The 13,650-nt window shown below is 41.4% G+C and overlaps 1 protein-coding gene and 1 long non-coding RNA gene across 3 annotated transcripts in view; one reads left to right on the top strand and one right to left on the bottom strand.

Annotated features, from left to right (window-relative positions):
- fstl4 (follistatin-like 4) overlaps window positions 1–13,650 on the bottom strand; it is a 268,104-nt gene that overhangs the window by 178,243 nt on the left and 76,211 nt on the right. The gene's annotated exons all lie outside the window — the stretch shown is intronic.
- Window positions 1–13,650, top strand: part of LOC309478004 — a 244,168-nt gene that overhangs the window by 230,298 nt on the left and 220 nt on the right. The gene's annotated exons all lie outside the window — the stretch shown is intronic.

Below are 13,650 nucleotides of genomic sequence, written 5' to 3'. Positions count from 1 at the left end.
TCCATGAAAACAGAAACTAACTGAACATAACTGTGATAAACATACACACAACTGAAGCGGTCTGAAGCGAGGTTTATGTAAGATAATAAAAGTAAGGCACTGTCCGCACCGCATAGTAGAAGCCACACGTTATACATTTTAATATATCCTGCTCACTTTACGACTTAAAATAGTCTTGAAAATACGAGAAATATGTGTTGCAGAATGCTGAACACATTTATAATGTATTATTAATTCAGAGTTTATATATATAGGTCTATGTTCTGGATGAAGATTTCGGTGCGGCTCTTTCCGCCCTTACAGACGAGCCACGACTGACAAAAAGTTAAATATATATTTTAATAAAAATCAACCCCAGGGACACAACAGTGGCCATAGTTGAAGAAACATCCATATATGTTGTTTGTCTCACTTCTATTTTATTGAAGCACAAATTAAAAAGGCCTGGTTTTTATTATATGTGCACAAGCACAAACTATACGCTGGATATTACTAGTTCTTACACTGCAATGCAAAAAATATATATTTTTGTCTTGTTTTCAAGTACAAACACATTCTTAAACCAAGATACATTTACTTGAGAAGCAAAATTTACATGAGATATTACCTTTTTTTCTGAAAAACTTATCAAAATTACTTGCCAATAAGGTAAGAAAACTAATCTTGTTTTCCCTTTGAATTAAGTTTATTTCTCTGACCCCATTGGCAGGTATTTTAAGCATAAACTTACTTAATTTTGATATATACATTTATATTTACTCAGACGCCTTCAACATTTCTCACATTATCACAGTTTATTCGCTATAGTTTAGAAAATGGTAATAAAATATGAGCAGAACTCAGTTGATATTTGACTGGTTTTGTCCGTCCTTCTGTTAGACTGTCTCACACATGAATTATGTTGAATATCTGTCAGCTGTTAAATTTAACTACACAATTAGATAATACCAGTTTAGCTCAACCAATTACATTTACATTTATTCATTTAGCAGACGCTTTTATCCAAAGCGACTTAGAAATGAGAACAATAGAAGCAGTGAGACTAACAATAGGACAACAGTGTGCAAGTGCTGTGACCCTTCCCAGTTTAGTCTAACGCAGTACGTGTACTTTTAAAAATAAATTATAAAGATAATAGACCAAGCAATCACCAAGCAACACTTCATTTTAGTCAATCTGTGGTGTTAAAAAAGGTCACATTAGCAATTAAAGAAAAAACACTTCAGCAAAACATGATCAGCTCAAAGTGTCTGAATCTTTATAAATGTTACTGGTAGTCACTGTATGAAGAGTTTTTGGGTATAATATGTCATAGTTTGTTTTATTTTGCTATCCTCACTTACATAAATGTATTATAGTGTCAAAACTATATCAAAAATGATATGGTGTCTGAATAATTTTTGGTTTGCCATTTGTCTTAAGTAATTCTGCTTCTCATGTAAATGTATCTTGATTTAAGAATGCTAATAATAATTTTGTATAGTTGTTGTCGCAGTGTGTAATTCCCTCAGCGGCGTCTGTCCACATCTGCTGGTGGTTATTTATGTGTCCTTGTAAACTGGCTGGTCACTTTCTATCGGTTGATCTGCAACAGCGCTGACGCAGCATCTCCTCGATCGAACAGCAGAACTAGCTCTCCAATCCAGACCGAAGAAACCCGATCCAGACCAAACACAGCGTCCCGAAACACACGAACACACACCTCGGACATGGACACGGCGAGGCCTTTCCTTTTCACAATATTCATATCACTCTGTGGCGAAGAACAGATCACCACTATAGTCAGACTGAGTAGCGATGTGCTGACTATTTATCATGTCAGTGTGAGTCATTTATCATTATCAAGCCGTATGCAAAAGGAATTCAACCAAATGATTTTGTATAGATCAGTTATTTTATTAAAACACACGTGTCACACGGCGTCATGTTTGTGCAAATGATCAATGCCTCTTATTTTCAGTGACTGATTTAATTAATAAAGCTCAAATATGTACGACTGCTGTGTTCAGTGAAAGTTTAGGTCAAATTCACTCAAGAACAAACAGCGACAGGATTTATTCAGTAAAGCAACACAAGCCACTATAATTAATGGTGACTTTATTTCGATGGTCTACTTTAGACATTATACTAATGAGTAACTCTGCAACTACATGTCAACTCACTCTCATTAGAGTATGAGTAGACCGTTAGATAGGGTTTGGGTTAGTAGAATAAGCTGACGTGTTATTGCTCGAGAAAGTAAGTAAGAAAGTACGGTGTGTGCTACTGTCGATACACACACAACGGCTTCCATAATTGATTGAAGATGCGTTGTGAGAGACAGAGCGAGCGCGGGTTAATGCAAATGTATTTCGAGGTTCTGTTTTGCTATCATATATTCTTGATCAGCTTTCTTCAGTTTAAAATCACTATCATTGGTTGGTTGCTTTCTTGTTTTGTGCGCAGTAAAGCGTAACGTTTGGAGAGAGAGTATATAATCAAGCTGACATTCAGTGCAACCTGTGTCTTTAATTTACAATACATGCAAATGTCATTTACATATTTGAGTTCGTCGAGAGATTTAAAGTGTAGTTGTTGAAGAGTGTGTGTGTGTGTGTGTGTGAACGAGCTCTAGTGTGTGAGAACCAGTCTATGAGTGAATCTGGAAATAAAGCAAAATAACTGAGAAAGATGAGCAATAGTCCTCAGATGCCAGTCCGTGATTTATAGCAAAACATCTCGCATTAATTCGATCTCAAACAGGTTCATTAGAAGAAGTTAAGGATGCACCGATATGAACATTTCGGCCGATACTGATAACTGATGATTCTTTATATTTGAAAGCCGATAACCGATATATTGGACGATAAACCTAAAATCCAAATTTTTATATAATTTTTGAGCGCCTGATACAAAAACAAAAGTCTCACCATTAAAAGTCACGTCCCAAACGCACAATTATGATGTTCTCGTTATAATGTTATGTAGCCGATATGACAGACTTGCGCTGCTCATGTTGCATATTACCGTATTTTCCTTTTTTAAAGTGATTTCAATCATATTTCAAGCCATTCAAAAGCATCATGTTGAATAGTGCACATCTGAAGTGTCTCAGCTGAAGGACATAATACATTATTTATCAGCTTTAATATATCGGCCAAATTTTCTTACTGGGCCGATAACGATAACATTAAAAATGAACCGATATCGGCCGATACCGATGTGGTGGCTGATATATCGTGCATCTCTAGAAGTAGTTATTACTCCACCACATGTGTGACATCATTAACCAACGTGGTTGAAAGACCAATTTGTGACAATACGGCTTCGGGAAACAGTCGAGACTAGCTAGTGGATTCTTCAGCGATGTGTCGTACTGTGATAGTGAAGCACGAGTTACAGCGCTGTACGGGACACACACTCCTGGATCACTTCCGGCGCTCATTGGTAGTCGCCGCATCGCTCGCTGCTCATCTGCATGTAGTCGCGCTCCGCTCGATCGCGTCCTCATGGTGGAGGAAAAGAAACGTTGATGTTGCTGATGCTGATGCGTTTAGAGCAAGAGAAAGCCGGCATCAGCATTGCTGTTATTAAAGTCATTATTTTCACATATGTTAATGAGGGACACTCCACATAGAGCGCTCCACACACACTGCCTGAGCACATTACTGTTGTTCAGTCTGTGGGCTGGATTGCACAGTCCCTCGTAAATGACATTTCCCCAAGCGCTTAAGAGAGAACTCATGATAATTAATAACAGCGGACAGCGGTTCATAGGCACGGTGATCCCTGGCATATCTTTCCTCATTATTCTTCATGCTCCTGCAATAATTATGTTACAGAATTCCTCTAGTGATCGCGTGTCCAGTCCTGCACCGTTACTAAAAATATCCAGAGACTGAGAGCAGAAGAGTGTCCTATTAATATACCTGTAAATAAATAACCAGAGACAGATTATCGAGGGGATGGCTCATCTCTGGACAGAAGTGAGAATATAATTGATTTCCAATGTATGAATACTGCAATCAGCACTTGTGGTTTTGCATGTGTGTGTGTGTGTGTGTGTGTGTGTGTGTGTGTGTGTGTGTGTGTGTGTGTGTGTGTGTGTGTGTGTGTGTGTGTGTGTGTGTGTGTGTGTGTGTGTGTGTGTGTGTGTGTGTGTGTGTGTGTGATGGGTCACGCCGCGTGAAACATGTTCTGTAAACAAGTGCAGAGAGCAGCTGTGTTCTCAGACAGAAACAAACAGCGCTGCACTTCTTCTTACACACATCAGCAAACTCGAAACTGGCCCAAAGTTTGTTTCTGTGTCTGATCTTATGAACATAGAAAATATTCATGCAGAAACCTGGTCCGACGAGGCACACACTGACACACACTCACACACACTCACACATACTGACACACTGGCACACACTGATACACACTGACACACACTGACACACACTGACACACTGACACAAACTGACACACACTGACACACACTCACACACACTGACACACTGGCACACACTGATACACACTGACACACACTGACACACACTGACACACACTGACACACACTGACACACACTGACACACACTCACACACACTGACACACACTCACACACACTGACACACTGGCACACACTGACACACACTGACACACACTGACACACACTGACACACACTCACACACACTGACACACACTCACACACACTGACACACTGGCACACACTGACACACACTGACACACACTGGCACACACTGACACACACTGACACACACTGACACACACTGACACACACTAACACACACTGACACACACTGACACACACTGGCACACACTGACACACACTGACACACACTGGCACACACTGACACACACTGACACACACTGACACACACTGGCACACACTGACACACACTGACACACACTAACACACACTGACACACACTGACACACACTGGCACACACTGACACACACTGACACACACTGGCACACACTGACACACACTGGCACACACTGACACACACTGACACACACTGGCACACACTGACACACTGACACACACTGACACACACTGACACACACTCACACACACTGACACACACTGACACACACTGACACACACTGACACACACTGGCACACACTGACACACACTGACACACACTGACACACACTGGCACACACTGACACACACTGACACACACTGACACACACTGACACACTGACACACACTGGCACACACTGACACACTGACACACACTGACACACACTGACACACACTGGCACACACTGACACACTGACACACACTGACACACACTGGCACACACTGACACACACTGGCACACACTGACACACACTGGCACACACTGACACACACTGACACACACTGGCACACACTGACACACTGACACACACTGACACACACTGACACACACTGACACACACTGACACACTGACACACACTGGCACACACTGACACACACTGGCACACACTGACACACACTGACACACACTGGCACACACTGACACACTGACACACACTGACACACACTGGCACACACTGGCACACACTGACACACACTGACACACACTGACACACACTGACACACACTGACACACACTGGCACACACTGACACACACTGACACACACTGACACACACTGACACACACTGACACACACTGACACACACTGACACACACTGGCACACACTGACACACACTGACACACACTGGCACACACTGACACACACTGACACACACTGACACACACTGGCACACACTGACACACACTGACACACACTAACACACACTGACACACACTGACACACACTGGCACACACTGACACACACTGACACACACTGGCACACACTGACACACACTGGCACACACTGACACACACTGACACACACTGGCACACACTGACACACTGACACACACTGACACACACTGACACACACTGACACACTGACACACACTGGCACACACTGACACACTGACACACACTGACACACACTGACACACACTGGCACACACTGACACACTGACACACACTGACACACACTGGCACACACTGACACACACTGGCACACACTGACACACACTGGCACACACTGACACACACTGACACACACTGGCACACACTGACACACTGACACACACTGACACACACTGGCACACACTGACACACACTGACACACACTGACACACACTGACACACACTGACACACTGACACACACTGACACACACTGACACACACTGACACACACTGACACACACTGACACACACTGGCACACACTGACACACACTGACACACACTGACACACACTGACACACACTAACACACACTGACACACACTGACACACACTGGCACACACTGACACACACTGACACACACTGGCACACACTGACACACACTGACACACACTGACACACACTGGCACACACTGACACACACTGACACACACTAACACACACTGACACACACTGACACACACTGGCACACACTGACACACACTGACACACACTGGCACACACTGACACACACTGGCACACACTGACACACACTGACACACACTGGCACACACTGACACACTGACACACACTGACACACACTGACACACACTGACACACTGACACACACTGGCACACACTGACACACTGACACACACTGACACACACTGACACACACTGGCACACACTGACACACTGACACACACTGACACACACTGGCACACACTGACACACACTGGCACACACTGACACACACTGGCACACACTGACACACACTGACACACACTGGCACACACTGACACACTGACACACACTGACACACACTGACACACACTGACACACACTGACACACTGACACACACTGGCACACACTGACACACACTGGCACACACTGACACACACTGACACACACTGGCACACACTGACACACTGACACACACTGACACACACTGGCACACACTGGCACACACTGACACACACTGACACACTAACACACACTGACACACACTAACACACACTGACACACACTGACACACACTGACACACACTGACACACACTAACACACACTGACACACACTAACACACACTGACACACACTGGCACACACTGACACACACTGACACACACTGACACACACTGACACACACTGGCACACACTGACACACACTGACACACACTCACACACACTGACACACACTGACACACACTCACACACACTGACACACACTCACACACACTGACACACACTGACACACTGACACACACTGACACACACTGACACACACTGGTCATGCAATATTGAATTATGGATTTAGACATATTCTGGTAGAGGTGGACGACATAAGCAAAAACGGATATAACAATATACTTAAAATTCTGGTTGATAACGATAAACATTAGAGGTAAACCGATGCATCGATTTTACAGATTAATCTGCGCCGATAGTTGCCTTTTGGAATCATCAGTTATCGGGAAATAGTTGCTGATTGTTTTACCTGACTAGAGAAAACGAAGAAAAAAGGCTGTTAACTTCCATTTTACCAAATAGGTCGGAAAACTTCAACACCCATAATGCACTGGGCATGTTGTCGTCCAATGGGGTTAGTGCACGTGCTCATGAAGGGGGGTGTGGGGGGAGGAGGAGAGAGAAGCATGAAAAGGGAAGTTAGTGAGAGGAGAGATGTCCTAGACAACGACAACGACTAACGTTACAATTAAATTCTCTTGAATTTTGATATGGCCGACACACGACCAAAGAGACGACATTCCGATGAACAAATAATCGGGAGGGAGGGAACGGGATGAGGAGGGAGGGAGGGAGGGAGGGAACGGGATGAGGAGGGAGGGAACGGGATGAGGAGGGAGGGAGGAGCTAGCCTCCGTTTTGTTTGACAAGAAGTGACGTCACCCAACATCTCTTAGAGCAGCTTTAATTGTTTATTTATTCATTTAATTATTCTGCTCACTTGAGTTTATGACAGAAGCTGCATATTCATAACTGTGACCAAACAGTCTATTAACAAAAGCGATCGATAACCGCAGATCATGCTAGTGTGTCGATTCAATTAAAAATCCACATATTACATATTTAAAAATATTGCATAATTCATCAGTGCCCTTTTATGCCCACAACAAGCTCAAATGTCATTGGTCAACTGAAGTGGAGTGGTAATTTCCCTTATTCATAAATCAGTTACAACTATAAGCCACTGTCAATTTTTCATTTTTTTAACAAGTGTGAATAGAAAAGCATCGTTCCTTACAGTCCGAATGGAAAGAAGAATATGCATTTGCGGAGCGATCTGGATCTGCGGTTTGACTCATTTTACAACTGGATTTCACTCAGCACTGCGTAAAGCCCAGCCAGAACTCACATTAATGCAAAGCAGTCTTCAGTTTACTCTGATTTATACACTGAATATATAAACATATACAGTATAAACTTCTGAAGAACTCTCTACAGTTTCTAATAACTGACTGAACGACATAGTAAAGTGTTAAACAACACATGTAAATGTTTGGATGTAAACAATTATAAATAATATAATATTGGTCATGCTTTCATCACAGTAACAAACAACTGTTCCTCCACAGTCTGAGATCAGCTGGACTGTCAGAATCACTGAATAAAGACAAACTAAAGCACAATCTCAGTGTAACACACTCACTCTCGCTCTGTCATTTCATTTCCACATATGATTTGCATTGCATGATATAAAGTCACATTTGTGAGTTTATATCTTACAATTGCGACTTTATATCATGTGATATATCATTTATATCATGAAAAGTGTATTTTTCCCCTTAGAATTGGACTTTATAACGTGCAATTGCGACTTTACATCATGTGATAAATCATATTTATTTATTATATCATTTTATATCATTTATATCATGAAAAGTCAGTATTTTTTTTCTTAGAATTAGATTTTATAAATTGCAATTGCGAGTTAATATCTCACAAATGTGAGAAAAGATGTCAGGATTGCGAGATATAAACTCAATTGCAAGAAAAAAAGTCATAATTGTGAGTTTATGTCTTGTCATTCTGACTTTATATCACGCAATTGTGAGAAATAAAGTCAGGATTGCACGATGTAAACCTGCAATTGTGAGATAAAAAGTCGCAATTATCTTTTAAAATGTTTTATTCTGTGGCGGAAACAAGCTTCATGCATTTCAGTGAGTTATTCCCCGTTATCCCCAGGATGTGAGCGCCGTGGAGTGAGGAACATGTTGTTTGCAGTCGAAGCTTGTGTGGTTTTGCTCGTGACTGAAATCAGAGTTGTAGTAAATTCAAGACGTTTAATGAATTGTCCCTCAGCCACAACAAAGAGGGTGTTTTATTTCTTAAGCCGACAGTATTACACACTGGGAAGGTGGGATGTGTCCTAGAAGTGGGCCATTCAGTGGCTCATGGGAACTGCTGAACACATACTCAAATTGCCTTGCTATAATTTAAAGGCACATGTATTTCCCAAAGGCAAGCAAACCAACCAGAAGCCTCGGTCGTCTATCCACTGCTTCAAAACACACGCCACCACACCTAGAGAAAGACACGCTCTGTCCTCAAACACCTGGAAAACACCAGTCATCATGTGATGGATTACTGCCTCTGTCCCAGTGGGATCTCGTGAGTATTTCTATGTAAAGTGTGATTTTACCACTCGTACGTACGATTACTCGCGAATGCACAGACACTGAAACATACGATACTGACGTATGACAGTAAAAGTGTCAATTATTGACGTATGAACTACTTTACAGACGTACAAATGTATGATATTAGAATCAAATGTATGACAATAGAATCCAGCACAGACTTTTGTTGTTGGTGGACGTCATTCAGGCTTACGGTTCTGTCCATGAAGCATTGCTGATGAATATTTCAACCTGGCGCTCTGACAGGAGCTCGATATGTGTTCAGACACTGGTGCGGTCCGGTGCTCTTCCGGCTGAAGCGCGGCATCACAGGGACCGTCACACAGAGTTCACATCTGTGTGAGAGGACATCAGGGGACACACACACACACACACACACACTCTCTCTCCGTCTTTAAGAGAAGAGTTGAGAGACAGATTCAGACGTGCATCAGCGCAACAGTTTTCACTACTAAAAGATGAACACTGTGGGGAAATAAGTCGTACTGTAAAAGTGCTTTGTTGTGTTTAAAAGTGGTATTGTATGAGGCGGTGAGGCCGTTCCTTTACCTCACACTCGGGCAAAAGGTCTTTAGCTAGAGTAACATGTGTTTCATAACACCTAAGATAAAACTTACACACAACAATCACTGTCTAAACTATGGAAGCTTGTTTCCGCATTTTAAAAGATAATTGTGTTTTGTTTTTTTTTCTCCCAATTGCGTGTTATAAAGTCAGAATTGTGAGATATAAACATGCAATTCTGAGAAAAATGTCAAAATGTGGAGTTTATTTCTCGCAATTGCGACTTTATATCAAGCAATTCTGACTTTATATCAATCAATTCTGACTTTATATCAATCAATTCTGACTTTATATCACAATTGCGACTTTATATCTCAGAATTCTGACTTTATATCACGTAATTCTGACTTTATATCAAGCAATTCTGACTTTATATCTCAGAATTCTGACTTTATATCAAGCAATTCTGACTTTATAACACAATTGCAACTTTATATCAAGCAATTCTGACTTTACATCAAGCAATTCTGACTCTATAACTTAAAGGCTTTATATCACGCCAATTGTGAGGGAAAAAAGTCAGAATTGTGAGATAAAAAGTCGCAATTACCTTTATTATTTTTCATTCTGTGGCGGAAACAAGCTTCCATACTAAACAATGTCTAACTTCTAAGAAAATATTTGTGTCCAATACATATACTGTCATTTAGTTTAATAGTGTCAATAGTTTAATATGACTTTATAATAGTAACAATAAATACTATATTTTATGACATGATATAATAAATATCCTTTGGTCACACTTTAGGTCGGCGGTATCTATAAATACGGTATTTATATATATTGCTCTTGCATTCTTTCTTGTGGCTATAGGTGACACACCTGAATGAATGGCTCATTAAGTATGCGGGCCCCATTGTCTCCTCAGGTGTGAACCACTACATATGCATGATGCTGTTGAATGGTTGACGCCCCTTGCGCATATTGCCTTTACAAACAAAAAGTGTTTTACAAGATTTAAATCAATGTATTGTGTTATGTGAATGATAAGGGCAGGATGATTTTCACATCATTTTGAAGAAAAAACTCTAGGCAACGACATCCATTAGTCAAAAGTCTTATTGTCACATATTTAGTATGTGTTTTGTGGCCTTATTTCAGAAACTTTAGTTTTTTGTTTTTTCAATAACCATGCATAAACATTATTCTCTCAAAAATACAAACATGTACATGCGTGTTGCTCACATATTATGGTAGCCCTGTTTGTGCTAAATAGAGTGTAATTACACCTTTGCCATTAATATGTTTATAAGCAACTGAAAAAAGCACAAATGTCAGGGCATGTCAGAACATCTCAAGGACCCCAAAAACACCTCAGACCTCAGAGGGTTAACACATTATTAACTACCTATTAACTATGATTTTTGCCTTAATAAACTACTAATTACTGCTTATTAATAGTTAGTAAGGTAGTTGTTAAGTTTAGATTAAGGGATGTAGAATATGGTCATGCAGAATAAGGCATTAATATGTGCTTTATAAGTATTAATAAACAGCCAATATCCTAGTAATCTGCATGCTAATAAACAACTAACCTGATCTAAAGTGTTACCCATAACATGATGGTTTGGTGATTATCTTTAAGGTGGACATCCAACTAAATAAATCTGAATCAAAGCATGTCTTGTCAACAACTGAAATACTATGTCAGCCTATGTTTCGTGTGTTACATGCCATTTCTTTTGAATTATTTGTCAGAATTTCGGAGTGGAAATTGCTTAAAGCCTACAACACTTTTTCTCGAGCTGCATCAGTTTGTCTTCTCTTCCTCTGTCCTGTTGTTTTGCAGGACGTCGAAGTTTCTATAAAAGTTACTTCTGTAATAGTTCACGATTGGCTCTTTGACGAAAGGCATTGTTCACTTACTTACGGGTTCATGGAGGGCCAGCAGAATGTGAAATCCCTCTCTCTCAATCGAATCAGCATCCATTATAGATGTGTCAGTAAATAAGTGATGAGAGATCAGCATGAGAGCATTACACCTGCTACGGACATCTAAAAGAGTCTCAGACTCCCCGGTGTAAAAGCACACGGCAGAGAGACCTCCAGCCAGAGGAACATGAAGAAAAGTCCAACACAACCAATCTCACAAAGCGACTGAATGACCACACGCACTCTCAAAGCGGACGGCGGCGCGTGTGCTGCTAATGGACGCTATTGAAACGAATGCTTTCAGCAAAGGCAAGGCATTTGTCATCAGTCACAGATGATTTACTTCTCTTTGGCCCACATCATTATTTTGTAGAGCACAAAAAAAACCTCATAAAAAAAAACATAATTTTGGCTGTTACTCAAAAATGTCGCTGCTACAAATTAGCCACAGCTGTCTTAGTCAAACGGCCAAACGCTGAAGCGCTCTCATTAATTGTTTCAGTGTGTGTGTGTGTGTGTGTGTGTGTGTGTGTTTAGTCAAGACGGCCGGCAGTTTTAGTCCGCTAAGAGCCGCTTCAAAGAGTGAGCTAATTTAATTACATTTGAGTTGATTGGCTGGGCTCCATTTTAACGCCACCTGCCTTTGACCAATCAGACGTGAACGTGTGTGACAGACGGAAAGATGACGGAAACAAAAGAACGATTGCTGTCTTCCAGTTCCTGCCAAGGCTGAAGGTTTGGTTAGTCACACTCAGCGAGAGTGATTCAGCACTACTGCGTCTCTCTCTCTCACCTCGACTGTGCTAGCGAGCGGCACGCTGCGATACAAGACGTTCAGTCGCGGTTCAGGACAGACTTTCACTCACCTGACCAGTGTTGCATCATCACTAAAGTTTATCATGTGCGCAACTTGGAAATTTAAACATTCAAGAGATTTAAAGCATTCATTTCTGAGAGACTCGTCCTCAGAGCGCACACACATAAAGCCATCTCTCAAACAGCTCATGGATGCCAAACTGAGATTATTGAGCTTAAACGGTCAGAAACGCACAAAAGTACGTCAAAATGCCGGTCTTGGTGAGTATTCACATAAACACAGTCGTAAAAAGCAAAAGTTTGAAGCAAAATTGACGTGTGTCTGAGGTGAAATCCGCTTGTCTGTTTGCAAGATAGCAGATGTTGATCGAGCATTCATCGAGAGTTACCGCATCGGAGCGCTCTATCCCAGCTGCAGAGCGCCTGTCCATCTGTCTTCGGATAGAAAATGTATATGAAATTTTAAATACAGTATATTAAATATTGAAAAACTATCAATGTTTTTCAAACTGTGGTACGGATACGACTGTTGGTGCTCTATCTAGTGATACTCAGTTAACTGCTATATTGAATATTATATTCTGCTATATTGCTATATTGCTATATTCCATTTTGAATGAGTGACTCCGGGCGGGAGTTTATCCCGTCACTTCACCATGTGACAGCAGCAAGCAGGCTCCTGATTGGTTAACGCGGCGCGAACAGACGCCAAAGTTCAGATTTTTCAACTCGGGCGTCACACGCATGAAT

This window comes from Leuciscus leuciscus (genome assembly GCF_965113295.1).
Source record: "Leuciscus leuciscus genome assembly, chromosome: 16".
Lineage (NCBI taxonomy): Eukaryota > Metazoa > Chordata > Actinopteri > Cypriniformes > Leuciscidae > Leuciscus > Leuciscus leuciscus.
Note: the sequence above shows the minus strand (reverse complement) of the source record. Positions and strands in the feature narration are given on the sequence as shown.